Source organism: Castanea sativa, chromosome 1, assembly GCF_040712315.1.
Source record: "Castanea sativa cultivar Marrone di Chiusa Pesio chromosome 1, ASM4071231v1".
NCBI classification, from domain to species: domain Eukaryota; kingdom Viridiplantae; phylum Streptophyta; class Magnoliopsida; order Fagales; family Fagaceae; genus Castanea; species Castanea sativa.
This window is the reverse complement of record NC_134013.1, coordinates 20,668,892-20,695,392: the sequence shown is the minus strand read 5'-3', so window position 1 is coordinate 20,695,392 and position 26,501 is coordinate 20,668,892. Positions and strand designations below refer to the sequence as shown.

The 26,501-nt window shown below is 38.0% G+C and overlaps 1 pseudogene; it reads right to left on the bottom strand.

The window, feature by feature from the left end:
• Positions 1 to 6,395: 6,395 nt before the first annotated feature.
• LOC142622318 (putative UPF0481 protein At3g02645) lies at positions 6,396 to 17,674 on the bottom strand (annotated as a pseudogene).
• Positions 17,675 to 26,501: the final 8,827 nt, after the last annotated feature.

Genomic DNA, 26,501 nt, shown 5'->3' with positions numbered 1-26,501 from the left:
CAGCACTGCACCTAGAGAAAGAGAATGTAGCAAGAGACAAAAACCAAAACCCACTTGTTTGTTTGACAAAGATATAGCTACTCTGACACCTTTACCTCAACAACAATTACAGAGTACAGGGTAAGGTCATCTCCAATTCTGAATAGTAACAACAGATGCTGCACAGATAGTTTCAGGTTCAGCCCCATGATTACTTTCAAATTAGGATTAGCTAACTATTTTTCTTTTTTCTTTTTTAGTCCAGTTACTATGAAAAATCAGGTTAACATTATTTCTCATTGAGAGTTTATTTTAGCTTTGGTTATTCCTAGGTTTGGTGAGGTACTCTGAATCAGGATGATACCGAATAAACGACTAACCATCATGATTGGAAATATTACTTTGTGAATTTAGGTCAATGTCATTTTAAGGTGTGGTCTCACCTATAAAAAGGATGAGTGCATAATTACCACCAAAAAAAGAAACTACCCTATAGTAAGCACATTTATCAATGCTTTCACTTGCTAGATTAAGATTGGGAATTGGACTGCTATGGTTGAGGATGTCTCATGGTGATATATATTTTGAATAAAATTGCATTGTTTATGATTTTCCATTCAAGATAAATATTTATTGAGGTTAACCTGCTTCCTTTTTCTGTTTTTGAATCAGGCTTACACACACATGTTTTAATAAGTGCGTTGAGAAAAGGTACAAAACTTTGTGTTAATTTCTTTCCTGCAATTTGCATGAACTTTTCTAAGTTGATTTTAAATTCACCTTTGAAGAATCCAGTTAACCTTTTTTTAAAAAGTTCAATAATTTTTTCTCTATATTAATTAATTGCAGAAAGTAATCATTTGACATCCTTGTGTAAAGAAAATGTATCAAATTGGTCATATTATCATTTATTATTTCAGGTACAAGGAGTCTGAACTAAATATGGGTGAAAATAGTTGCATTGATCGTTGCGTATCAAAATATTGGCATGTAAGTTGACAATCATATTCACATATGGTTTACACAGTACTTCCCACAGTATAAACTTTTGATTGATGTACTTTTTTTTGAGGGGGTAGATTAAATTTCTCATTATTATATTACTCTCTTGTCTCTTGTTATAATTTGATTGATATAAAGTCATATCCATGTTATAATATGCTTGATAAGTTTGTAAATATTTTCAAGCTACTCATAGATATCTTGTATAAGGAGCAATGCAGATGTTTTAAATGTGGACTAACTCTCATCTATTGTCATATTCTTTTGAACTCGATTTTGTTACAAAAAAGACAATATTTCAGTTTCTTCTTACCTTCAACCCCTCCACACCAAAAGTTTCATTTTTCCCCTTGCCCTTTCTTTGAATTTTGTGGTCTTGATGTTTGATTGGATCGATTCTCTCCATCATGTTTCTGGCTTAAGTTTAATTTTATATCATCCATTACTTCCATGCTTCCTTCACGTTATTTTATTTAGTTTATCACTGCATATGTTATACTGATAATTTTGTGCACCATGCCATTAGCTTAGAAATATCTGTATAAGTCTTGCAGCCTTGGTGTTGCTTTAGAAAGGCCTAACCTTATAGTCATGTGATTTTCTGTGACATTAGTATTTGAATAGTGGGGGTTGCTTGCTAGTTCTATTTTGTTTTGTGGTAATTTATTGTATGGAATTGGTATTTCATCACCTATGAATTATGATTTACCATCATGTAATGGAAATAAAAGCAAGCTGTTTTGTGTTTTTTCCAGGTGACTAATCTAATCAGCCAGCTGCTAGGTTCAGGTCGGCCCCCAATGTGAAATTAAGGCTATTCTGAAATTTTCTCTACATTAGTTACGTGTTTACCTGGCTGGCTGCCAAAGGTTGATACTGGAATGATTTTTGTTTGTACCAAACTTTATGAGGTGGTTCCATTTTGTTTTTTTTTTGAAAGTATTTTGAATTTATGCTGCTCCTAGATTTAAGTCATAAAATTGTTAGCTCTTCATAAATGAAATATTATTCTTGGAAAAATCATCAGTAATTGTGATGATTTTTAACATGTTGAATTGTTTTTGCTGCTGCTTGTTTCTTGGAAGTTTGCAAATGCATGAAAGGAATGGAGATGTTAATGCACATTAAGGGCACACTACCTTCCTCCACACAGCTTAAAAAGTTCTATACGTACATCAATGCCCTTTCACTTCTTCGCATCTGAAGTTTGTGGTCACTCTAGCTGATCTCATTATGAAAATCCAGACTGAAAATGAATGTGCAATTCCTACATGTGTGAACCTTGAAGCCTACAATTGAATGACTCAAATTGCAAGTTAGGGAATCAAATTGCAAGCCTGTATAAGACATGTCAGATACGAAAACATCAATTAAGCAATTGAGCATGTTTAGATTGGATTCGTAGATTAATGGGATCTGTTTATCAGACTTTTTTCTAATTTTCTTTTCAATATCGCAAGGTAACTTGGGGCAACACAGTTTAAGGGCACTGCCTCCTACCCCACAAAGAAGGAAATGAGAGCTTAAATCTTAGGCCAAAAATTATACGTGTAGCATGTTTCTTGTAGATATAGGACGTTAATTAATGGGGCAAGAACAAGGTGATGCAGCCTAAGGCACCTATTAACAATTTCAAAGCTCATTTCCTAATCATCATAATTTAAAAGGCAAGAAATTCAACCCCCAAAAAGCCAAAAAATTTTCCATAATGCAAACTCAACTTTCATTCTTACCATCACAATCTGAATATAGCAGAAACCACAAGACAGCTAAGAAACGTGGAGAAAAAAAAAAAGGACTAGGTTGTTCATTTTTGGTAAAATCGGTCAATTGTGCTTAATTGTTTTTAACTTTTCTTTTGGTAATTTTTGTTATTGTAAAAATTTTTTTGGGATGTTTATTTAGTTTTAGATGAGTCTAAATATAATAATAATTTTATGAAACAGAACTGCATAGACACTTTAGTTGGGGTGGTTATACTCGTGTCGAACACAGTCATTTGACACTTTCGCACACGTGGATCTAATGAAAATGCCTAAAAAATATAAAACTTGGTGTAGTAGCCTTGATTGATGATTATTTTATACTAGATCTGTAGTTTCAATTCAAGTGTTTACTGAAAATTTTAAAATTGTCAACAATCTTTGTATTGGATTTTTTGCATAACTTGCTAATTGTATGGTCACCCTATTTCCAACCTTAGACACCACAATAAACACATAACTGTGATTAAGTTGTAGATGTTGCATAAGAACAATTAGAGAGCACATAAGGTTATACATCTTCGGTTTTATAGTATATATTGATGATGCATAGAAAATCAGTAAGCTGAATGTTTCGGTCTTTAATGGGCTTGAGATTTCTTGGAAGGCCAGAAAAGAAAGAAGCACAAGATCAAAGGTGACCAGGGTGAACTGGCCAAGAACCCTCCGATGCTTAAGTTAGTTTTCTCTCTTGAACTCAGGAATTCCAACTCTATAAGTGGTGAAAAACTTACTTTGATTTCATATGGCTGAGTCCTTTTATAATGAGCTTTGGAGAGGTTACTTGTTTAGTAACTTCCTCAACGTGGATGGAAGTTAGAAAGTTTAGACGTACCTTCTACATCTGCCATCAGAAGTTAAGAACTTAGTGGGATGTTAGAAAGATGAATAAGAATTTTGCTCCTACTTTAGAATAGTAGAACATGGTCCAAATCATAAGCTTTTGAATATAGATTTACTCCTAAAAATTTCCAAGTGTTTGGCGGTCGTCTAGGTGACTCCATGTTGGACGTCCTTAGGGTCCGTTTCGTTGAAGGAGTGAAAAAGTGGAAGAATGAAAAAGTGGGAGGATAGAAAAGATTTGATTTTCCCTCATGTGTGTTTGGTTGGAAGGGTGGAAAAGTGAGAGGGTGGAAAAATGTTTTGTTTGGTTGGAGAGAAAAATGGGAGGATGGAAAATGTAGTTTATATAAATTAACTATTATGTCCTTGCTATATAATAGTGGGAAAGTGAGAGGGGTAGGTGATTGTAATAAAGTGAGGATATTTGTGTAAATTACATCATTAGCATCTTTTTCTCCCAATTTTTCTCCCAAATTGGGAGGATAAAAAAGTGTGGGCCCGGAGGGATTATTTTCCTCCCCATTTTCAGTCTCTCTTGTTTTCTCCCTAGAACCAAACGGTGAAAAATGTCATTTTCTATACTTTTTTCATTTCCCTATTTTCCATTCTTCTTATTTTCACCCTAACCAAACATACCCTTAATGTGACAATGGAACCATCAAATGTAAGAAAAAAGTAATGGAATCACCAAATGTGAGGAAAGAACAGTCACATGTGATGTTGGAATAGCACAATGTGAAGATAGAACCGTCAAATGTGAGAAAAAAGTAAGGGAACCATCCAATGTGACAAAAAAATTGTCATATGTGATGTGGGAACCGCACAATGTGAGGATGAAACCATCAAATGTGAGGAAAAAAAATAAGGGAACTACCAAATGTGACAAAAGAACTGACACGTGATGTTGAAACTGCACAATGTGAGAATGAAATAGTCAAATATGAGAAAAAAAAAAAAGTAAGGGAACCACCAAATGTGAGAAAAAAACTGTCACATGTGATGTTGAAACTGCACAATGTGAGGATGGAACTGTCAAGTGTAAGAAAATAGTAAGGGAACCACCCAATGTGACAAAAGAACTATCACATGTGATGTTAGAATCACACAATGTGAGGATAAAACCGTCAAATGTGAGAAAAAAAAAAGAAAAAAAGAAGAAGAAGGGAACCACCAAATGTGAGAAAAAAATGATCACATGTGATGTTGGAACTACACAATGCGAGGATGAAACCATCAAATGTGGAAAAAAAACCATCAAATGTGAGAAAAGAACTATCACATGTGATGTTGGAACTGTACAATGTGAGAATAGAATCATCAAGTGTGAGAAAAAAGTAAGACTCAATGTGACAAAAGAACTGTTATATGTGATGTTAGAATCGCATAATGTGAGGATGAAACCGTCAAATGTGAAAAAAAAAAAAAAAAAAAAAAAAAAGTAAGCGAATCACCAAATGTGAGGATGGAACCGTCAAGTGTGATAAAAAAGTAAAGGAACCATCTAATGTGACAAAAGAACTGTCATATGTGATGTTGGAACCGCACAATGTGATGATGGAACCATCAAATGCGAGAAAAAAAATAAGGGAACCACCAAATGTGACAAAAAAACTAACACGTGATGTTGGAATTGCATAATGTAAGGATGGAACAGTCACATGTGAAAAAAAAAAGTAATGAAACCACCAAATGTGAGAAATGAACTATCACATGTGATGTTGGAACTGCACAATGTGAGGATGGAACTGTCAAGTGTGAGAAAAAAGTAAGGGAGCCACCTAATGTGACAAAAGAACTATCATATGTGGTATTGGAACCGCATAATGTGAGGATGGAACATTCAAATGTGAGAAAAAAAAGTAAGGGAACCACCAAATATGAGAAAATAACTGTCATATGTGATGTTGAAATTGCACAATGTGAGGATGGAACTGTCAAGTGTGAGAAAAAAGTAAGGGAACCATCTAATGTTACAAAGGAACTGTCATATATGATGTTAGAACTGCACAATGTGAGAATAGAACCGTCAAGTGTAAGAAAAAAGTACGAGGAACCACCCAGTGTGACAAAAGAATTATTATATGTGATGTTGGAACTGCATAATATAAGGATGGAACCATCAAATGTGAGAAAAAAAATAAGGAAACCACCCATTGTGACAAAATAACTGTCATATGTGATGTTAGAACCGCACAATATGATGATGAAACCGTCAAATGTAAGAAAAAAAAAAGTAAGGGAACCACCAAATGTGAGAAAAGAATTGTCACATGTGATAGTGGAACTGCACAATATGAGGATGGAACCGTCAAATGTGAGAAAAAAATAAGGGAACCACCAAATATGAGAAAAAAACTGTCACATGTGATATTGGAATTGCACAATGTAAAAATGAAACTGTCAAATGTGAGAAAAAAAAGTAAAGGAACTACCAAATGTGAGAAAAGAACTGTCACATGTGATGTTAGAACTGCACAATGTGAGAATGAAACTATCAAATGTGAAGAAAAAGTAAGGGAACCACTAAATGTGAGAAAAGAACTGTCACATGTGATATTAGAACTGCATAATGTAAGGATGAAACCGTTAAATGTGAGAAAAAAATAACCTATTATAGCAAATTACCTATTAGTGGGTACTGTAGCTTTTTTTTTTGGGGTACGGTAGAATTACTCATATACAAGAGGTCTTATTTTCAAAAGGAATGAGTTTTTTTTTTTTTTTAGTGAATACAATAAGAATTGGTGACACATGTTGCTCACATGCAGCCAGTCAAATACACTAGGCAACAACAGAGAGTGCAAAAATTCATAGGGTGGCCAACAATTTGGAACAATTGTACATAGAACAAGCAGCCTGCAGAGTAGACAGCAATATTAGAATGTTAGCTGCTAAAAATGTAAGACATGGCCATGAACCAAAGATATACTTCTTCATGAAACCAGTCATCTTGTTCCTCCAACACCCCGAATAACAAGCATTTGCAGCTTCAATGGCCTTGTCTAGAATTGGAACTTTTGTTACCCTCACAGACTTGGTCATTCCATTTCAAAGCATCGCTACTTCTTCATCGCTTTTGAGCCGGTTCAAGATGATCCCGGCCTCTCGAAGAATCTTCACATCCTCCTCAGTATCAATAATTCCATTCATCAATTCCGTGTAGCGTGTAAAAACCATCACGTCCGGTGCAATACATGCCTCATAGGCGACGAGGTTCCTTAAAACAACCTCAGAGTTGCCATCCAAATGAATAACTAGAAGGTAAAATGTACCTGAACATCTGTCAAAATTAATAGTCCCCAAGCCACCCTTTGATGGACGAAATTTAACACCATTTTTATGATGAAGCTGTGTCACGCTAGGAATTGCAATCTCTTCTACTAAAGGGCTTTCATCTTTCATCTCATTAGATGCGCTTTGCGCATCTTTGGCCACAGCCTCAGCTGACAAGATGAGCTTGGTTATATCACTCTTGTTCTTCAGATTTAATAGATAGGAGATGATTATAAATGGCAGTGTAACTAAAAGCTTCACTGCCTTTGAATTGAAAATCTTAATGAGAAGGCGGAGCGTGGCCAAGTTAGTATAACATAGTGCATTCAAGATGGATTGGAAGTAGCCAATCTCTTTGTCTTCTTTTGGCTTTTCCTGCTCAGAATTATCAGCTACAAGTTGCAATTTCGGTGCAACCATGTAGTAGAGAAGCTCTAGCAAATGGGATTTGGTGAAACATACTTCTTTGAAATGTTGCTCATTGATGCACTCTATGGGCGACAGATGTTTGCAAAAACCAATTAGCATTGTTGCTAATTCTTCGCCATGATCTTCACAGGGATAAAAGCTGTGGACTTCTCTGAGCAAAAACAAAGGGATTTGATTTTCTAGCATGATAATATCCCTAAGGACTGCATGGTCTGACGTTTTTCGATGCGTGTGGTCAATCAAATGCGCCATCTTAGAAGTTATTTGCATAAGCGAGTCTTCCATTTTTGTGGAGTAGGTTTGGAGGTACTCCAACAAGAAGGAAGCATCATTGCATCAATGGACAACATCCAAGAGAGTGTTTCTTGGTCGAATTCCAAGAACCTATGATAACAAGCACGGATGCAGCTATCACTTTCCGCGATTTGGTTAACCAAGTCGCGTAATTTAATTTCTTTGAGGTTTTTTTGCAATCTCATAGCTGAAGTGAGCTTGTAGCGTTCCATCTCGAGGAGTTCGAGCCAGTGGTGATGGTATGGGCCAAGGGCTACAAGTTGTGGAAGGTATGCTTCTGGTTTGAAAGAGAGTAGGGTTTTGGGTACGCTAAAAATGCTAACAGGAACACCTTCATCGTTGTCTTGAAGGCCTTCCTCTAGGGCTCAACTTATCTGTATGACCCATTTTTGGTCATGACTTACAAGTTTAGATGATTCACTGGCTTTAAGCTCAGAGTATATGGTCCCTTAAAAGGAGGAGAAATTGGTGGTGAATTAGCAATGTTTTACTTTGAAATGAGAGAAAGAGGTGTGTATGTGTTTTCTTCTTCTTTCTTTTGTTGGAATATGTGAAGTTTCAGTTGCTTTTCACTGTGTCTAGGAACCTATTTACAGTGGGTTGGACTTAAGACTAGAGTATGAACAAGTGAAGAAGTGAAGTGTTTGGTCTGTGATTATAGCAGATTTTCCACATGCAACTTATTTCTATTTGCTTTTCTCTGTCACATTGATCTGGCAAGTAAATACTGGCAGATTCAGTCAAATAGCACCCACTTTATTTTATTTATATAAAGATAACTCTCAAATTTTGAAGAATGAGAGTGTCACGCAACATAGGGAAATCATGTTATATATGCCAAAGGAAATTTCGTGCCAAGTAATGCTAAATTCATATAAACTTTTTTTCACAATATTTGTTAAGATGATAAATTGTGATCCATTTAATGCTATTTTTGCATATATGTATAGGAAAGTTTAATTTATTTGTTATCTCATATTGTTTTTTCTAGGTTATTACGAATTGCCTAAAAGAGATCATAATTTCTCTGTCAAGGATGAATTGTTTCATTATTTATAATTGCCTAAAAGAGATCATAATTTCTCTGTCAAGGATGAATTGTTTCATTATTTATAAGAAAACATGTTTGACTTTTCGCCATTAGCCAAACCTTGTAAAAACCAACCTTTCGTATGGAAGTATACATGCGACAAATGCTTTTGGTCGCGTTCGAGCATGTTTTTCATGGTATGTCTCCAATTTTAAGAAGCTATATCAATGACAGGTAGCTTCCTCTTGGCGTACTTTTCTATTTAATTCTCTAATTTACCTAATAATTCAGGATTATTGTCAGCTTCTCTTTATTTCCATGTAGTTTTCATCGTGGTTTTGTAGGTTTGTTTGGCGTACATGGTACAAAGAATCCAGTGATAGCATGTTTACGCTACAAAAAATGTGGGCTGTAATCACCTTTTTCTAGTCATGTTTACAAAAAATGTGGCTATAATTAACCTATATTTGCGTGTTTTTAGCTGCTTTTTTTGTGATAGGAGCCGAATAAATTTTTTTTTTTTTTTTTTAAGATGACCTATATCTGCGTGTTTTAATTAATTAGTAGGCTTCATGGATCTATAATGCAACATAATGCAAAAGTTTCCCAAAAAATGCATCATTGTTTAAGTTTGGAGCTAGGATTTTTTATTTTGGAAACCAAATTGTGGTATTAATATATTAGTCAAAACAAACCTACACACATGGGTAGAAATATACATATAAACCTTAATATTTTATAATACTAGAGTAGGTCATAATTTATAAATATATTGTATACAAAATTATCATCTTTTAAACTCTAATGAGAATACAAAAGTTGTATAATTTGATATTAGACTTAAAAAAATATCATCAAAAGAACTTAGCATATCTCTTACGAAAATTATGCTCAATGTTGATCTTTCATAGAATAAATTCTTTTACCATTTTCATAGTGAACTTCTTAAAATTTTCATTTCAATATAAATGACAAAATTGTCACCAAAGCTAATAATAAAAAATTAATGGAACCATCAAAGTTTTCAAAGACGTGAATGATTCAAAACTTTAATAAATACAAAACAATTTTTATTATAAAAAAGGAAATTGAGAAAACATAAACTATACTGTCTCTATAATTATTAGATCAATTAGAAAATTATTTTTCTTTATTTATAAGAGCATATTTGGGGAGGCCAACTCCTATTTTTGTAAATAATTTTTTAATTTTATTTTCATAATTACACAAACTATATAAAAAAAAATTAAAAATTTGGGGGTGGGGATAGAAAGACAGTTACAAAATTCCCACTTAATTTATATCTGTATCTCACTATTCCTCATCTATTACTTTCTTCTTCTTCTTCTTTTTTTTATCTAAAGGGATATTTATCTTCTGTATATTCTTCTTCTTCTTTCTTTTTTAAGGAGTAACGAAGCTCCTTTATATAAAACTAAAATAATACTTATTAGTTATAAGAAAATTTAATTACACAATAACGGAGAATAAATAACTGGCTAGTGGGACATAAATAGTTTATAACACTTTTTTTTTAATGGATTATAATATATGTGATTATAAATTTTGTAACAACGACCATTAACATATATATCAAAATACACCAAACAATAAATCGAATTATGTGGGAAGAAGAAGAGGGAGGTAAATAACATAAAACCAACCATTTTTTGTCAAACTCTCAGTTAACGTCTTTGAATGGAATTTAAAACCGACCATTCAGTGGACTGACTAGAATAGACAGTGTACAGTAGTCAACCAATATTACTTTTTACTCCAAAAAAAAAAAACCAATATTACTTAGGAGAAATTTTCAGAGCTCTTGTTTGGTTGTGTTTTACTAACAAAATATTTTCAAATAGGAAAAATATATATAAAAATCTTACTATAAAAAAGATGTTTTTAAATTTTTATATTTCTAAAAAAATTAAGAAAACATGTTTTTGACTAGATAGGCCTTAAGCAATCCACAAATATCCGAATATGTAGCCCTTAGTTATTTGCCAAGTATCAACACTTCCGCTGTCTCAACAATAACTTTTGATGGTACACAATAATAGTAGTGTTAGTGCTCACTAGGAAGAAATGACAATGGAGTGAGCTAGGGGTGGCAAAATTGGATACAACCTGTGAACTCAACACAACACGAAGCGAAATTAGTAAGTTATAGGTTGAGGCTTAATAGGTTAGTGTCATATTCAGGTTAACATGAATGATTTGTTTATATAATAAACGGATTGAGTTAGTGTTCAATATAAAGAACCTGTTTGACTCGTTAAATGACAATTTACTAATATATCCTTCAAATCTTAGGTATATAAAATTATTAGTTGTTATGGTTTATTTTCTTTAACATATAATGATTGATTATTTGTGATATTGAGATATTTTTTAGTTTTGAATTATTATTTGTGATGCAGTTACTCGTTAGTTATGAATTTTATATTAAATTTTTTTTTTCATAATTCAACTTGGTTAATACTAAATGTTTTGGTTAGTATTGTGAAATTATGCTCTCTCCTCTCACATTCATAGAAAATCATACCCTGAATTTAATAAGTGGACCTCATCATAAATGTGAGAGAATGGAGCACCATTCTCCGTGCCCCAAGAGTACCTAAGAATTACTTGCTTTTAAAGACGACATTAACGGTGCCTTTGAGCAATTATTAATTAGGAATGTTTTGATATTACTTTTATAGGAAATATAAAAAATTACTCATAAAATGTTCTTAAACATATGTCTTAAGGCATCTATTAACTTTTCCACCTATAACAAAAAAGCTATTTAGTCTTTTTCCAAACAAACATTGCATCAGCTTATTTAGATTTTATTTATTTATGATTTTGTTATTGGTGAAAGGATGGTTGTACCAAAAAAAGTGAAATGGGTGAAATTTTAGTTAGTTCAACCAAGCTAAAAGGTTACATTATAAGTTTTAATTAGTTCAACTAGTGAAATTTTTTGTCGTTGAATAAAATATATGAGTTCAGTCAAACATTCCAATACATTGAACAAACACAAAAGTGACATGAGGACATTTTTGAACATGTATCTTATTCGTGTTACATCCACTGCACGAGTGCATCAAACGCAAGCAATTGACTCCTTAGACCACATGATGCAACCAGAAAAAGTTTTGAAATCAAATAATATATAACCTTTTTTATTTGGGTGAATTGTATTCTTATCATAAATCATGTGATCAAGTATAATTTTGAGCCATCAATCTTTTGAACTACGGGATCTATTGTATGCTGTCATTTTGAAATTTATCTAATGTCCATTATAATTTGTAGGAAATGAATTTCTAAGGGAGGGATCACAACAAAGACAGTAATCAAACAAAATGGTGGAATGAGTGAAAATTCAAAATCATAGGTGAGACTTACAAAGATTAAGTAGCTCACCTCCTAAGCTTCAGAGCAACCAATAGTGTTGGTTGGAGGTATACTTCTAAAGTTAAGTCAATGGAAGAGAGTATGATTGAAGTAAAATTGTAGAGTATTACTATTTTTGAATGCATACCTTCTTCCATTGCTTAAAAGGGGCACTTATACGGTTTTCGGTTAGGTATCAATTTCTCTTATGATCTACAAATGAGAGGTGGTTGGCTAAGTCTCTTAATCCATATTCACCATTGAAATTTCATAATTTTTGTAAATCCTGAGTTTTGAATTTATTAAATTCAATAATTGTTAGAGCATCCAATCCCAAAACTACCCGCATAATGGATGTATAAACGAGTAAATATACACCTTTGCTATAATAACTGTGCAAATATAGGGTCGTTGTAGTTGTGTATAACATTAATTTATTCTTTTTTTCTCTCTTTCTTTCTCTCACCGCTTCTCTTGTCAGAATCCTCGTCTTCCCCGACTTTCATAGCAACGCAAAAGAAGAATAATAAAAGGAAGAAGAGAACCACCTAGCACCACTACCACCGCCGCAATCCAACATCACCGCAAACCATTTCATGACAACCCACCTGAAGAGAGAACCACCCATCAACCAACACCACCACCAAAAAACCCATCCCAGCACCATCGAACCACCAAAACCACACCGAAAAACCCATTCCAAACCCAACACAAAATCAAACCCAATGGAAACCTTTATGAAAAACCCAAGGACAAACGCTAGATCTACCACCGCTGCCACCGAATCTGTTGCCGAATCTGCCTCTATTGCCTCCATGTGTGTGTCCATTTGGGTTTAGGATATGAGAGAGCCAGAGCGTTAAGGGGAAAGAGAGGTGGAGTTGACAAAGAGGCGTGGAGAAGAGAGAGGTGTTAAAGAGAGAGAGAGAGACATGGAGATCAGACAAGTAAAGTATTAATAAAAAGGAATAAAATATATTATTTAAATAAAATAGAGTATATCGTAGAGTGTATAACAGGAGCTGGTATATGGTGTACCCGGCATATATGCCGGGTCACTCACACACTGGCGGGTCCCACACACTATGGGGCCCGCCACTGTGTGAGAGACCCGGCATATTTGCTGGGTAAAAAATATCATTTTCGATATAACTGACTGTAACCAATAAAAAAAGGTAAATTTTTATGCTAAAATACACCTAAAATTTTAAATGGAGGGATGTGGATGCTCTTACCGTATGTAAATTAGCCTAACCATTTCTTCGTCCACGAGCTAGCTTGTTGGGCTCTCTCAAATGGTTTTGTTGGTTGCTTTGATGTAAATTTGGATCCTTTAATCGTGTTTATAAGGAGGGTGGCTTTTTTGTTGTAATTTCTTGGTTGAATAAAAGTTTTCATTCAAGCAAAAATAAATTTTGCCTAACAATTCACAATTGGTTAGCATGTATTTCACTCTTAACGAGAAAAAAAAAAAAAAAGTCTTACTGTGTTGCTTGGAGTATTAGTATCAAGTGTATCAAATGCTAAATTTTTAGTATTTAGCACATTAAACACCAAAAACTATACTTAATGAGATGTGTCAAATCCCAATTTTTTAGTAAAATGATACAGTACCCTTCTAGAAGGGTGTTGTATCATGTTTTAAACAAAATTTATTCTTGTTTTAAATGTGGAGAGAGAGAGAGAGAGAGAGAGGTTTTGGGTTTAGAGAAATTACATAATTTTTTATTGGTTGTTTAAATTATTTTAATGTACTGTAATATTAAAATAAAACATGTGATGTAGGGTGCAATCTTAAATGTAATATCAAAGTAGCAAAAGTAGGTTTGTGTGTTATATTAGCATTTGGCATAACACAACACTAGTATTAAATGTGTTAAATGCTAAATCTTTAGCATTTAGCACATCAAAAACCCAAAAAAAACCATAATAGATGTCTCAAATACCAAAATATTTTAGCATTTGTGACCATACCATTCTAGTAGTAGAAGGGTATGGACCCAAATGCTAAAATAAGCTACAATAGGTGGTTGGTTAGCTGTTGCTTGTGGGGGTGGCGAAAATTTTTTATTTATTTGTTTTTTTAATAAAAAAAAGAGTTTTTAAAGTTATTTTAATGAATGATATGATAAAGTAAGAGATGTGATATAGCATGTATTGTAAATGTTATGATAAAATAAATACAATAACTTTCTTGTATGTTAAAATATATATTTTTTAGCACAATTGTTATTAATGCTATTAGGTGTACTTGTTTTTACCAAGTATAATGTGAATGAGTAGTTAGGGGTGTGCATGAGTTACATTGGGTCGGGTTAGAAGGTTTTTTCAACCTAGTCTATCGTTGCATTGTGCTTAGCTATTTCATCTCTTATTTAAAAAAAAATTAGAATTTTGTTTCATAATTTAAGCTTTAAAAAAATTTATCACAAGTCACACAATATGTCTAAATTATATTCCAAAATTTCAAAATACCAAAATAAATTAAACTAAAATATCCAAATAGAGATAATAAAATAAATTATATATATGGTGGGTCAAGTTAGGTCTAATAGGTTGAAAAATCTTTCAATCTAAGGCTCAAAATAAAATTTTAACCCAATCTAAGGAGTTGGGTTGGATTAGATTGGGTTAATTTTGTCAGGTTGGTGAAAATTCTGTAATATTTCTCAGGTGAAAGTTTCATCATAATGGAGTTTTTAGAAAGTTATACTTATATATACAAAAAGATCAAATTAGATCATTTGATTAAAATAAACTTTTTTTTTTTCTAGATGAGAAAAAATATATATGTTAACGTGTGATGGGCTGTGGGCTTTAGGCCCACTTTGTTTATTTGTATTACACACTATGTCTCTTATATAAAGGCACTCATGTATATTTTATTACTTAAAAAATACAACACATTCATTCAGTATTTCTAACATGATAACAGAGTCATTACTCTAATTTTCTTATGTCTTGTAGTCTTGTCTTTGTTTGTATTTTTCGTTGCCTCAATTTCTCCAGTTTGTAAACCTTTTTGGTGCCCTCTCCTGACTGCTTTGCCGCCGTTAAAGGTCCTGTGGGGGGTAAAAATCCTTAAATGCACGTTTGGGCCTTGAGCCTGGTTAGTTGGTATAAATCTGTTCAATCAGAGTCTTCTAAGCCCACAGGTCAGTCCGCACTATAATGGTTTGAGGAGAAGTATCTCCTCGGACAAGCCCAGTAAAGGCCAGGGGACTTGCTAAAGGGTTTAAAGACAGAATTCTGGAAGATTTGTTGGGTAAAGGTGTGATCCAAGCACCCGTTAGAAGCAGGAACGTGTAAGAAATATCTGAGGAAAAAGCTGCTACCACCGCAATAAAGGCCATGCATTTACCTCCCTAGCCGCATTAATGGAGAAATGATCTCTGAACAGTAGTATTCAGCCTTCCAACTATTATTTGAAGACTTTAAGAAGGTGGTGAATGGGACAAGTATCTAGGAGGAAAATTTGTGTTACACGTGGATGAAACAGGAAAAAAGAAGAAGGATATAAGAGGACGAGAGAGGAAAGAGGAGGAGAACCTCTTTTTGAAAAACAAAACAAAAATTGTAACATTTTGTTTAGAGAAAGAAAGGCTATACAAATTGTCCTCGACTTACGTCTGAGGAGAGTTTTTTGTCATATTCATCTATTACTTGCATAGATTGCGACATTCTAGCCTGTTTATCAACTTTCCAATATCCCTAACCTAGGTTTCAAACCTATACTCTACAAATTTCATTGTATAAGGCTCTTTAGGCCTAAGCCCATTACTCGTTTGGGTCCGGGTACAAATTGTGCACTTACTATTGGCGTCGTTTGTGGGAAATCTAGTGTTTAAGGAATTAGAACATCATGGCAGGCTTAGGTTCGCATCATGCAGAGTCTCAGGAGTCCCAGCGCGAAGATCATTTTGAGCGTCTTGAGCGTCGAAGGGATCGAGAAGAAAGCGTGCATACAGTATACCCTGATGCAAGCCATTCGCATGGTGGAAGCAAGGTCACCCATGAGGATGATGCCAAGGCCATGCAGAGGGAGATTGACCACCTTAAGAAAAAGCTACGCCATGTCAGACAAAGGCGGGCTTCACCTCCATCCAATCCTTCCTCTAGGGGTCCCAAGGAAGCAGTTACAGTCCAAGGTCCAGGACTCCCTCTGGTGAAACCTTCTCTTACGAGAAGGATGACCTTCCAAGTCGTAAGCATAAGAAGTTTCCCTCTAGGGGCTTGGGGAACGATGCTATGAGTCGAGCGTCGCACTAACTCTCCAAGTCACCCTTCTCACGCAGGATCGAGAAGGGAAGGCTCCCAAGACGGTTCACTCAGCCCACCTTCACCATCTATAATGGCAGGACAGACCCAGTCGAACACGTGAGCCATTTTAATTAGAGGATGGCGGTACATTCTCAAAACGAAACCTTGATGTGCAAAGTCTTTCCTTCTAGACTGGGACCTGTTGCTATGAGATGGTTTAACGGACTAAAGTCGGGGTCTGTCGATTCTTGCATGGAACTCACTAGGGCATTCGCGTCTCGATTCATTACATGCAGCAGGGTCCCTCGGCCTTTGGACTCATTGTTATCCATGGCCATGAGGGAGGGTGAGACTTTGAAAGCGTATTCTGACAGATATTGGGAAATAATTAATGAAATTGACGGAGATTTTGACGAAGTGGCGATTAACACTTTCAAAGTGGGTCTTCCAACTGATCACAATTTAAGGAAATCTCTGACCAAAAAGCCCGTGCGAAGTATACGTCACCTCATGGATCGCATCGACGAGTACAAAAGGGTTGAGGAAGATCAACAACAAGGTAAGGGTAAGGCGAAGGTTATCCCCCAGGAGAGAAGGGATTTCAGATCGGACAGGTACCATAACAATAAGCCGAGGTGAGATTTCTCTGGGCAATCTGGTTCAGCCAATCCTCAAGTAGTTAATACCGTATTCCGAGAACCAGTGCACCAATTGCTGGAGAAAGTCCATAAGGAACCCTACTTCAAGTGGCCTAGTAAGATGGCGAGGGACCCTACGAAACGGAATCAGAACCTCTTTTGCCAGTATCATCAGGATGTGGGCCATGCTACCGAGAATTTTTGGACCCTTTGGAACCATTTAGAGCAGCTTGTTAGCGAGGGAAAATTGAAGCAGCACATGTACCAACCTAACAGACAAGGAATCATTCGGGTTCAAATAATTAGAAGAACTCATCTCGGCCACCCTTGGGAACGATTAATGTCATCTTTGCTGCACCTGGCAGGACCGATTCCTGTCCCACAAGGGTGATGGCGGTGTCACATTCCTAGGACGAGGAGTCTGGCTCGAGGCCGAAGAGGATCAAAAGGAGTGCGCCTATTTTGGGATTCTCCGATGAAGATAAGGTTAGGACTATTCAACCACATGACGATGCCTTGGTGGTCACATTGAGGATAGGGAATTATGACGTCAAGAGAGTGATGGTCGATCAGGGTAGCGGTGCGGATATTATGTACCCTGACTCATTCAAGGAGCTTAAGTTAGGGCTAGAGGATCTCACTCCCTATGATTCACCGTTGATAAGCTTTGAAGGGAAGGCTGTCGTGCCAAAGGGACAAATTCGATTACCCGTACAGTCGGGCTCGGAAACAGTCGATGTAGATTTCATTGTGGTTGACGCATATTCTCCATACATGGCCATCGTCGCCAGGCCTTGGCTGCATGCTTTAGGTGTTGTCTCCTCGACTTTACATGTTAAAGTGAAATTTCTCTCGAGTGGATTGATTGAAGAAATTCTTGGTAGCCAATCAGTAGCAAAGCAATGTATATCGGCCGCAGTGCTGCATCAAGCCAAGTCACAATCATCGGCCTTGGCCGTGGAAGACTTATAGCAATTAACAACTTTGGATGCGCCCGGTGCGGTGACAACAGAGGAGGCCACGTGTGAAGATTTGGAAAGATTTCTCATAAATGATGACCCCGAAAGGTTCTTTCAAGTTGGGATGCGGCTACCACACCAAGAGAAGATGGAATTGGTGATGTTTTTGAAAAACAATATCGATATTTTTGCATGGGATCCCTATGAGGCTCCGGGGGTTGACCCAAGTTTCATTTGCCATAATTTGAACGTCAACCCAGCCGTTGTTCCCAGGAGGTAACCACATCGGCGTTCTTCGAAAGAGCATGCCGAGGTCGTCAAGGAAAAGGTGCTCAAGCTCAAAAGGGTTGGGGCTATTAAAGAAGTTTTCTACCCAGAATGGTTGGCGCACACTGTCGTAGTAAAAAAGAAGAGCGGAAAGTGGAGAGTATGTGTGGACTTCACAGACCTGAACAAATCCTGCCCAAAAGACTCGTTCCCAATGCCTCTCATCGATCAGCTAGTGGATGCTATAGTTGGGCATCCTCAGATGAGTTTTTTGGATACCTTCTAGGGTTATTACCAAATACCATTGGCGTTGGGTGATCATGAGAAGATTGCCTTCATTACTCCTACGGGGAATTATCACTATAAAGTGATGCCATTCGATTTGAAAAATGCAAGGGCTACTTAACAAAAGATGATGACCAGGATGTTCGAATCTCAGCGTGGGAAGACCATTGAGGTATATGTGGATAATATGGTAGTGAAGAGTAAGACAGTACCTATGCATGTGAAAGATTTGGACGACACCTTTCAAACACTTAGGAAGTACAAGCTGCGCCTTAACGCCTCAAAGTGTTCTTTTGGGGTGGGCTCCGGAAAGTTCCTGGGCTACATGGTGACTCATAGAGGAATAGAGGTAAATCTGGCACAGGTCAGAGCCATTCAGGGCTTGCAACCACCTCAGAATCCGAAGGAAGTTTAGAAATTGATCGGGATGACTGCTGCTCTCAGCAGATTTATCTCTCGGTCCACTGATAGGTGTAGACCTTTTTTCCAATTGTTAAATAAATGGAAAGGATTCCAATGGTCTGAGGAGTGCGCTTTAGCTTTTCAGCAACTTAAGGAATACCTTTCCTAGCCACCCATCATATCTCGACCGAAGGTCGATGAAATCCTGTTTGCATACCTAGCTGTAGCTATCCATGCAATCAGCCTGGTTCTGATAAAGGACAACGGTGGAGTACAAAAACCGGTTTATTATGTCAGCAAATCTTTGAATAAAGCTGAGGTGCGTTATTTACCTTTGGAGAAGGCAATTCTTGCCGTAGTCCATGCTACACGAAAGCTTCCTCACTACTTTCAATCCCACACCGTCGTGGTTTTGACTCAACTGCCTCTCAAGTCAGTATTGTGAAGTGCTGACTACTCGGGGAGGGTAGCTAAGTGGGGAACTATTCTAGGAGCTTTCGATATCAAATATATGCCGCGCACCTTGGTGAAGGGCCAAGTTCTCGCTGATTTGGTGGCAGAATTCGCCAAACCATCGTTAGAAGAAACTGCGAAGGAATCGCACATGGATGAAAAATCAGTTGGCGTGATCACAGGCAAAGGGCCTCCGATTTGGAAAACGTATGTTGATGGGGCAACAAACCAGAGGGGATCTGGCGTTGGACTTGTTTTGGTATCCCCTGAGGGAATTACCTTTGAGAAATCATTGAGATTAGCGTTCTCGGCCACTAATAACGAGGTTGAGTACGAAGCTGTCTTAGTCGGTATGGATATGGTACGGAGAATGGGGGGAAAGGCAGTTCATACGTCCTTGGATTCTTAATTAGTTGTGGACCAAGTGACGGCGACCATGGAGGCTAGGGATCCAAGAATGCAAGAGTACCTGACCCAGGTTAAATGTTTACAATCCGAATTTGATTCTTTCATCCTTTCGCATGTTTCTAGAAGTGAAAACACGCATGCGGACTCATTGACCACTTTGGCGACGTCCTCGGCTCATTGTTTGCCTAGGATTATCCTCGTCGAAGACTTGTTGAAACCAACTTTAACTACCACAAGTGCCGTCCATATCCATCTGATAAGGCCCGGACCTAGCTGGATGGACCCCATGGTTTCTTTTCTAAAAAGCGATGTTTTGCCCGAGGAGAAGTCTGAAGCATATAAAATTCATTGAAAGGTGCCCCGATTCTGGTTGTCCAAGGATCAGAAGTTGTATAAACGCTCCTTTTTCGGACCATATCTGCTATGTGTACATCCTGAAGCGACGGAGGCACTTTTGGAAGAATTGCATGAGGAAATTTGTGGAAGCCATACTGGGGGGGAAATCCTTAGCTCATAGAGCTCTGACTTAGGGATATTGGTGGCCCAATATGCAGAGAGAGGCTCAAGACTACGCAAGAAAATATGACCAATGCCAGAAGTTTGCTCCCAATATTCATCAGCCTGGTGGTGTCCTTAATCCTTTGTCTAGTCCTTAGCCATTCGCTCAATTGGGACTGGATATAGTTACGCCTTTTTCAAGGGCTGTGGAAAACAAAATGTGACTACTCGTGGGAACTGATTACTTCACCAAGTGGGTCGAAGCTAAGCCTTTATCAAATATTAGGGATATGGACTCCAAGAAATTTATCTAGAAGAACATTATCACTAGATTTGGGTACCTCACACACTTCTTTCAGATAATGGCGTGCAATTTGATAGTAATGCTTTCAAGAAATATTGTAATGACTTGGGCATCACAAATAAATACTCCCATCCTGCTTATCCTCAGGGAAATGGGCAGGCCGAGGCCGTTAACAAAGTTTTAGTCAGTGGACTTAAGAAAAGGCTGGATGACGCAAAGGGTAGATAGGTAGAGGAATTGCCACACGTTTTGTGGACATATAGGACTACGCCGCGAAGATCCACTGGAGAAACATCCTTCTCCATGACTTACGAGGTCGAGGCGGTGATACCTTTGGAATCTGGGTTTCCCACGTTAAGGACGAGTTCTTTCAGCCCGGGAAATAATAATGGCCTCTTGGAAAGAAGCCTGGATCTGGTTGAGGAACAGTGAGAGGCCGCCATGGTCTAAATGGCTTATTATAAGCAGAAGCTCAAACGATGATATGATGCTCATGTGAAGCTAAGGCCACTAGCGCCTGGGGATTTGGTGTTGAGGAAAGTCATGGGTACTTCCAAAAATCCAGGGTGGGGAAAGCTAGCACCAAATTGGGAAGGACCATATCGGATCATTTCTATAATGGGCATAAGGTCATATTGCTTAGCTAATCTAGATGAAAAAATTGTACAACGCCCTTGGAATGTAAACAACCTACGAAGGTATTATTATTAATAAAAAGCACTTTTGTCGTTCGTTGTTCAAATTATCATTATGCAGTTCAATTCCCTATTTTTAAATGTCAAACAGAAACTTGGTCATGCATGGTCCTCGGATCACATACCTTGTGAAAATTGATATCTTATTGATTGTTAAACAGAACATTAGTTATGTCGAGTCCTCGGACCTTCTACTTTGGGGAAATTAACATTTCAATTCGCTATTTCTAAATGTCAAACAGAAACTTGGTCATGCATGGGTCTCGGACCACATACTTCATGGAAATTGATATCTTATTGATTGTTAGACAGAACCTCAGTTATGTCGGGTCCTTGGACCTTCTACTTTGGAGAAATTAACATTTCAATTCGCTATTTCTAAATGTCAAACAGAAACTTGGTCATGCATGGTCCTCGGACCACATACCTCGTGAAAATTGATATCCTATTGATTTTTAAACAGAACCTTAGTTATGTCAGGTCCTCGGACCTTCTACTTTGGGGAAATTAACATTTCAATTCGCTATTTCTAAATGTCAAACAGAAACTTGGTCATGCATGGTCCTCGGACCACATACCTCGTGAAAATTGATATCCTATTGATTGTTAAACAGAACCTTAGTTATGTCAGATCCTCGGACCTTCTACTTTGGGAAAATTAACATTTCAATTCACTATTTCTAAATGTCAAACAAAAACTTGGTCATGCATGGTCCTCGAACCACATACCTTGTGGAAATTGATATCCTATTGATTGTTAAACAGAACCTTAGTTATGTCAGGTCCTCGGACCTTCTAATTTGGGGAAATTAATATTTCAATTCGTTATTGCTAAATATCAAACATAAACTTGGTCATGCATGGTCCTCGGACCACATACCTTGTGGAAATTGATATCTTATTGATTGTTAAACAGAACCTTAGTTATGTCGGGTTCTCAAACCTTCTACTTTAGGAAAATTAACATTTCAAATCGCTACTCATAAATATCAAACAGGAATTTGGCCATCCATGGTCCTCGGACCACATACCTTGTGGAAATTGATATCCTATTAACCGTTAAACAGAACCTTAGTTATGTCGGGTCCTCGGACCATCTACTTTGGTAAAATTAGCAAAAACCATACAACATCAGTGTTGATGAGCCACAATAAGTTTGATGGTTGCTTTATGCCCCAAACTAAATGCTAAGTTCAATTTTAGATTGTGTATTGCTGTATTACATGTATTATGGTTTTGAGGTATGATTTACATATATACACCAAGTGTATGTACTTTTATTTGAAGCTACTGCTAATCGAAATGTTGTAAAGACTTTAGTATTGCTGTACTGAAGGTTGAAAGCCAGTCGAAAATCAAATCTTTCAAATTTTTCATTAATTTTTGTCAATGGATACATTGGAGATAAAGTTTTGAAATAAAAAAGTTAAAATGAAAGTCCTAATACAAAAAAAAAAAAAAAAAAAACTCATCACAAAAAGGAAAAAGGGGTCCTAAGTGGCCTGAGCCTTAAGCCTTGGTAGGGGGGTCCTGCTTGGAAGTGCTGGCATCCCCTTTTGCTTTGTTGTTCTCCTCTGTTTGTTTCAGCTCTGCTTCGAACGAGGTTTGGACTTGTTTCCCTTTGTCTCTTGCCACTGGTGGAGGAACATTGGGCTCAGCATCCTGGCTCGTAGGCTTCTCGGCTTCATCGCCTTGTTCCTTCTCTTTGTCAGAACTCACAAGTTCTTTAGGAGTTGGAATGGGCTCTGGAGTCATGGATGGATGCGTTGAAGGCACTGTCTCGGGGGTAGGTGCGACAGGAGGAAGCTCTTTGAGCATTTGGATGTCCTGGGAAAGCCAAATGTTCTCAGGCTTCCTCAACTCGGAAGTTGTGGGAATCCCTACCACATTTAGAGCTTCCACCCACACTTGTTGGCAATACTCCCGACATAGCTCGGCGAACTCCTCTATCAATTGATTTTCTGTTGCCTCCACCCCTTCTTTGTAGGCAGCCTTCTTCGCAGCCTCCATACTCTCCTTGAAGGTACGAGCTTCTTCCCTCATTCTAGCAAGCTCCTTCTTTAGGTCGGGGTTTTCTTGCTGGGCTTTGGACAAGTCCTCGTCCTTTTGACGCAAAAGTTTGCATTGCCCCTCCACCTAGGTTCTCATCGTTTTTAGGCTGGCCTCAGCACCGTCCTTCTCCCTCTTCTACTCTGCCAGCTGCTTAGTTAGGTTCTCGTTCTCTGCAAGAGCTTGGCCTAGGGACTTCTCGGTCTCCTGCCTGACTTCAAGTTTAGCTGCAGCTTTCTTCCGAGAGTTTTCCACCCACTTTTCGGTAGCAAAGACTTCTTGAATGGCCTGCATTAAAATATTAAAATAAATGCATTATTGTTAAAGCAGATTCAAAGTACATGAGAACGATTTTTTTGTTAAAGTGTAATGAAAGCAGTAAGGTGGGGGTAAACACGAGACACTCATCAAAGCCAAGTCCCTTTTGAGCGAGAGAAAAAGATGTGGTTGATTCATCTTATCCAGGGCATCCATGTCCTTTGGCAGAAGAAGAGGTCGTTCCAAGGCCTCAGCCAGGTGGTAAGCGTGTCCTTGTTGGAACACCCTGATTTTGGATTGGCAAGAGATTGGTGCCCCATCTAGCTTCAGGTCGGGAGACCAGTTGACCGGTGTATGGCGTACCTCGGCTAGGTCACGGTTCTCCCCACTTTCCACTGAAGAGGCATGTCCATTACCTTTACCAGCTTTCTGTTGTTGTTGTTGCTGTTTTAGTTTGTCCTGCCTCTCCACATCTGCCTCCTCGGCCTCATTTTTCCTCTTCTTCTTAGGCTCCAGAATGGGAAGCTTAGGGCCGGAGGGAAGAGGGGGCGATGGCAGAGGGGGAGGGATCTGTGACTCACCCGCGTTCTTCTTAGAGGCTTTCGAGCCCCTCTTCGACATCAGCTTCCTTAGAGTGGATATGTCGTCTTCTTCTGAGCTGTGCAATTATTAAACCTTTTATGCCCGAAGTTTCTGCGGGCACGTGCTTTTCGTCCGAGAGGATGACGAGTTGATCCTCTCGAGGTCTCTCAGCTTCTTCGAGGCGAAACTGGTTAATCTCCTCGTCCAACGATTGTTGCGAGGACGCAAGTTCTTCTCGGACGGTGATTGTTTGGGAATGTGCCGAGAGAGGAATTGCTGCAATGGGGCGAGAGTATAGGATGATGGAGGGGTCGTCTGGGAGTTTGTGGTAAAAAAGGAAGCCTCGTCATGAAACGTCTATCCTTCTGCGTCGTTTGTCTCCTGCGGTGAACCCGTTGTCAATCTCTTGGAAGTTGTCTGATAAAGGATCGTATCCTAATATCAGGTGGGCTGCTCTCACTTGTAGGTCTTCACTAACAAAGACTTCGGAGCGAAGAACGCGATTGAGGTCTGCGACGTTGCAAAGGCTTAGACGCAGCCGTACGTGTTGTTTATCTGTGAAAAACATCCGAGGAGACGAGCATGGTTAGATTAGCGATAAATATCAAAGGAAAGTGTAATAATACACAATGTAATAAAAAACGGTAAAGATAATGGGATTAAGTCGTGGGTTAGGGAATCTAACTCCTATGGAGTCACACTTGGGTCTCCCCATTCGACTGGGTAGTGAGGACCGTCAGACCAGTTTTTCGAGGCGATGAGATAATCATCTTTCATGCCTTTGTTGGACTTGGGAAGACAGGATTTGAGCCTAACAATGCTAGACCTGGATTTAAGGTAGTATCCTACACTTTTAAGTTTATGGCACTCATACATGTAAACGACGTCATGCCATATGAGGTTCAGACCCATTTGTTCATTTAAAGCATCGACACAGCCTAAGACTCTGAATACATTAGGGGGGCACTGATCTGGGCATAACCTATGGTTACGTAGGTATTCGCTGGTTACATTTTTCATAGGAAGGGTCATCCCACCTTCTAGGAAGGTGATGATGGGGATGATAACTTCTCCCTCTCTCCTAGCGTTACCTATGGCTTCTACTGGGCAATATCTTAAGCCTACGTCTTAGGGAATCTAATATTTGGCCCGAAAACCCTCCATACCGGCGTCAGTATCTACTAAACACTTAACTCTATCCATTTGGTGGGAGTGAGAACAAAATTTTAGAGAAGGGGAGGGGTCTAGATGGTGGCCGAGGACGGAGGCCGAGAAGAAATGAGTAAAGGAAGTTGAAAACTTACGGGAAATAATTAGGCAATTCTTCACGAGCTTCTTGAGAGGAAAGATAGTGATTAACTCTTAGATTTGATTAATTTCTGAAAGAATGGATGGAGATATGGATTCCTAGGCGGTTCGGCGTGTGGGAGGCGACCTCGAATCAGAATTATCCCGCCCAATTTTTTAGAACGAACCTGGACCATTGGATACGTATCTCACCGTTGAACGTGGGGGACAAGACGTAACTTGCAGTCATTAATGCGAGTGTTCCAGGTTTCGAAGCGTCAGAGGCGATTTTAAAGGAACGAAAGGACCCCTACACGTGTGGTGGTTTGCAAAGTGTGTGGAGGGTGCGCTGTTGGTTCAAAACTCCATTTCTCTCCTCAGATGAGAGGGAAAAATGAAGTTTTAAGGGGCTATTGTAGGGGGTAAAAATGCTTAAATGCACGTTTGGGCCTTGGGCTTGGTTAGTTGGTATAAGTCTGTTCAATCAGAGTTTTCTAGGCCCACAGGTCAGTCTGCACAATAATGGTCCGAGGAGTTATCCGAGGAGGAGTATCTCCTCGGACAGGCCCCGTAAAGGCCAGGGGACTTGCTAAAGGGTTTAAAGACAGAATTCTGGAAAATCTGTTGGGTAAAGGCGTGATCCAAGCACCCGTTAGAAGCAGGAACGTGTGAGAAATATCTGAGGAAAAAGCTGCTACCACCGCATTAAAGGCCCTGCATCTACCTCCTTGGCCACATTAATAGAGAAATGACCTCTAAACAGTAGTATTCAGCCTTCCAGCTATTATTTGAAGACTTTAAGAAGGTGGTGGATGGGACAAGTATCTAGGAGAAAAATCTGTGTTACACGTTGATGAAATAGGGAAAAAGAAGAAGAATATAAGAGGACAAGAAATGAAAGAAGGAGGACCTCTTTTTGAAAAACAAAACAAAAATTGTAACCTTTTGTTTAGAGAAAGAAAGGCTATACAAATTGTCCTCGGCTTATGTCCGAGGAGAGTTTTTTGTCATATTCATCTATTACTTGCATAGATTGCGGCATTCTAGCCTGTTTATCAACTTTTCAATATCCCTAACCTAGGTTTCAAAACCATACTCTACAAATTTTATTGTATAAGGCTCTTTGGGCCTGAGCTCATTACTCGTTTGAATCCGGGTACAA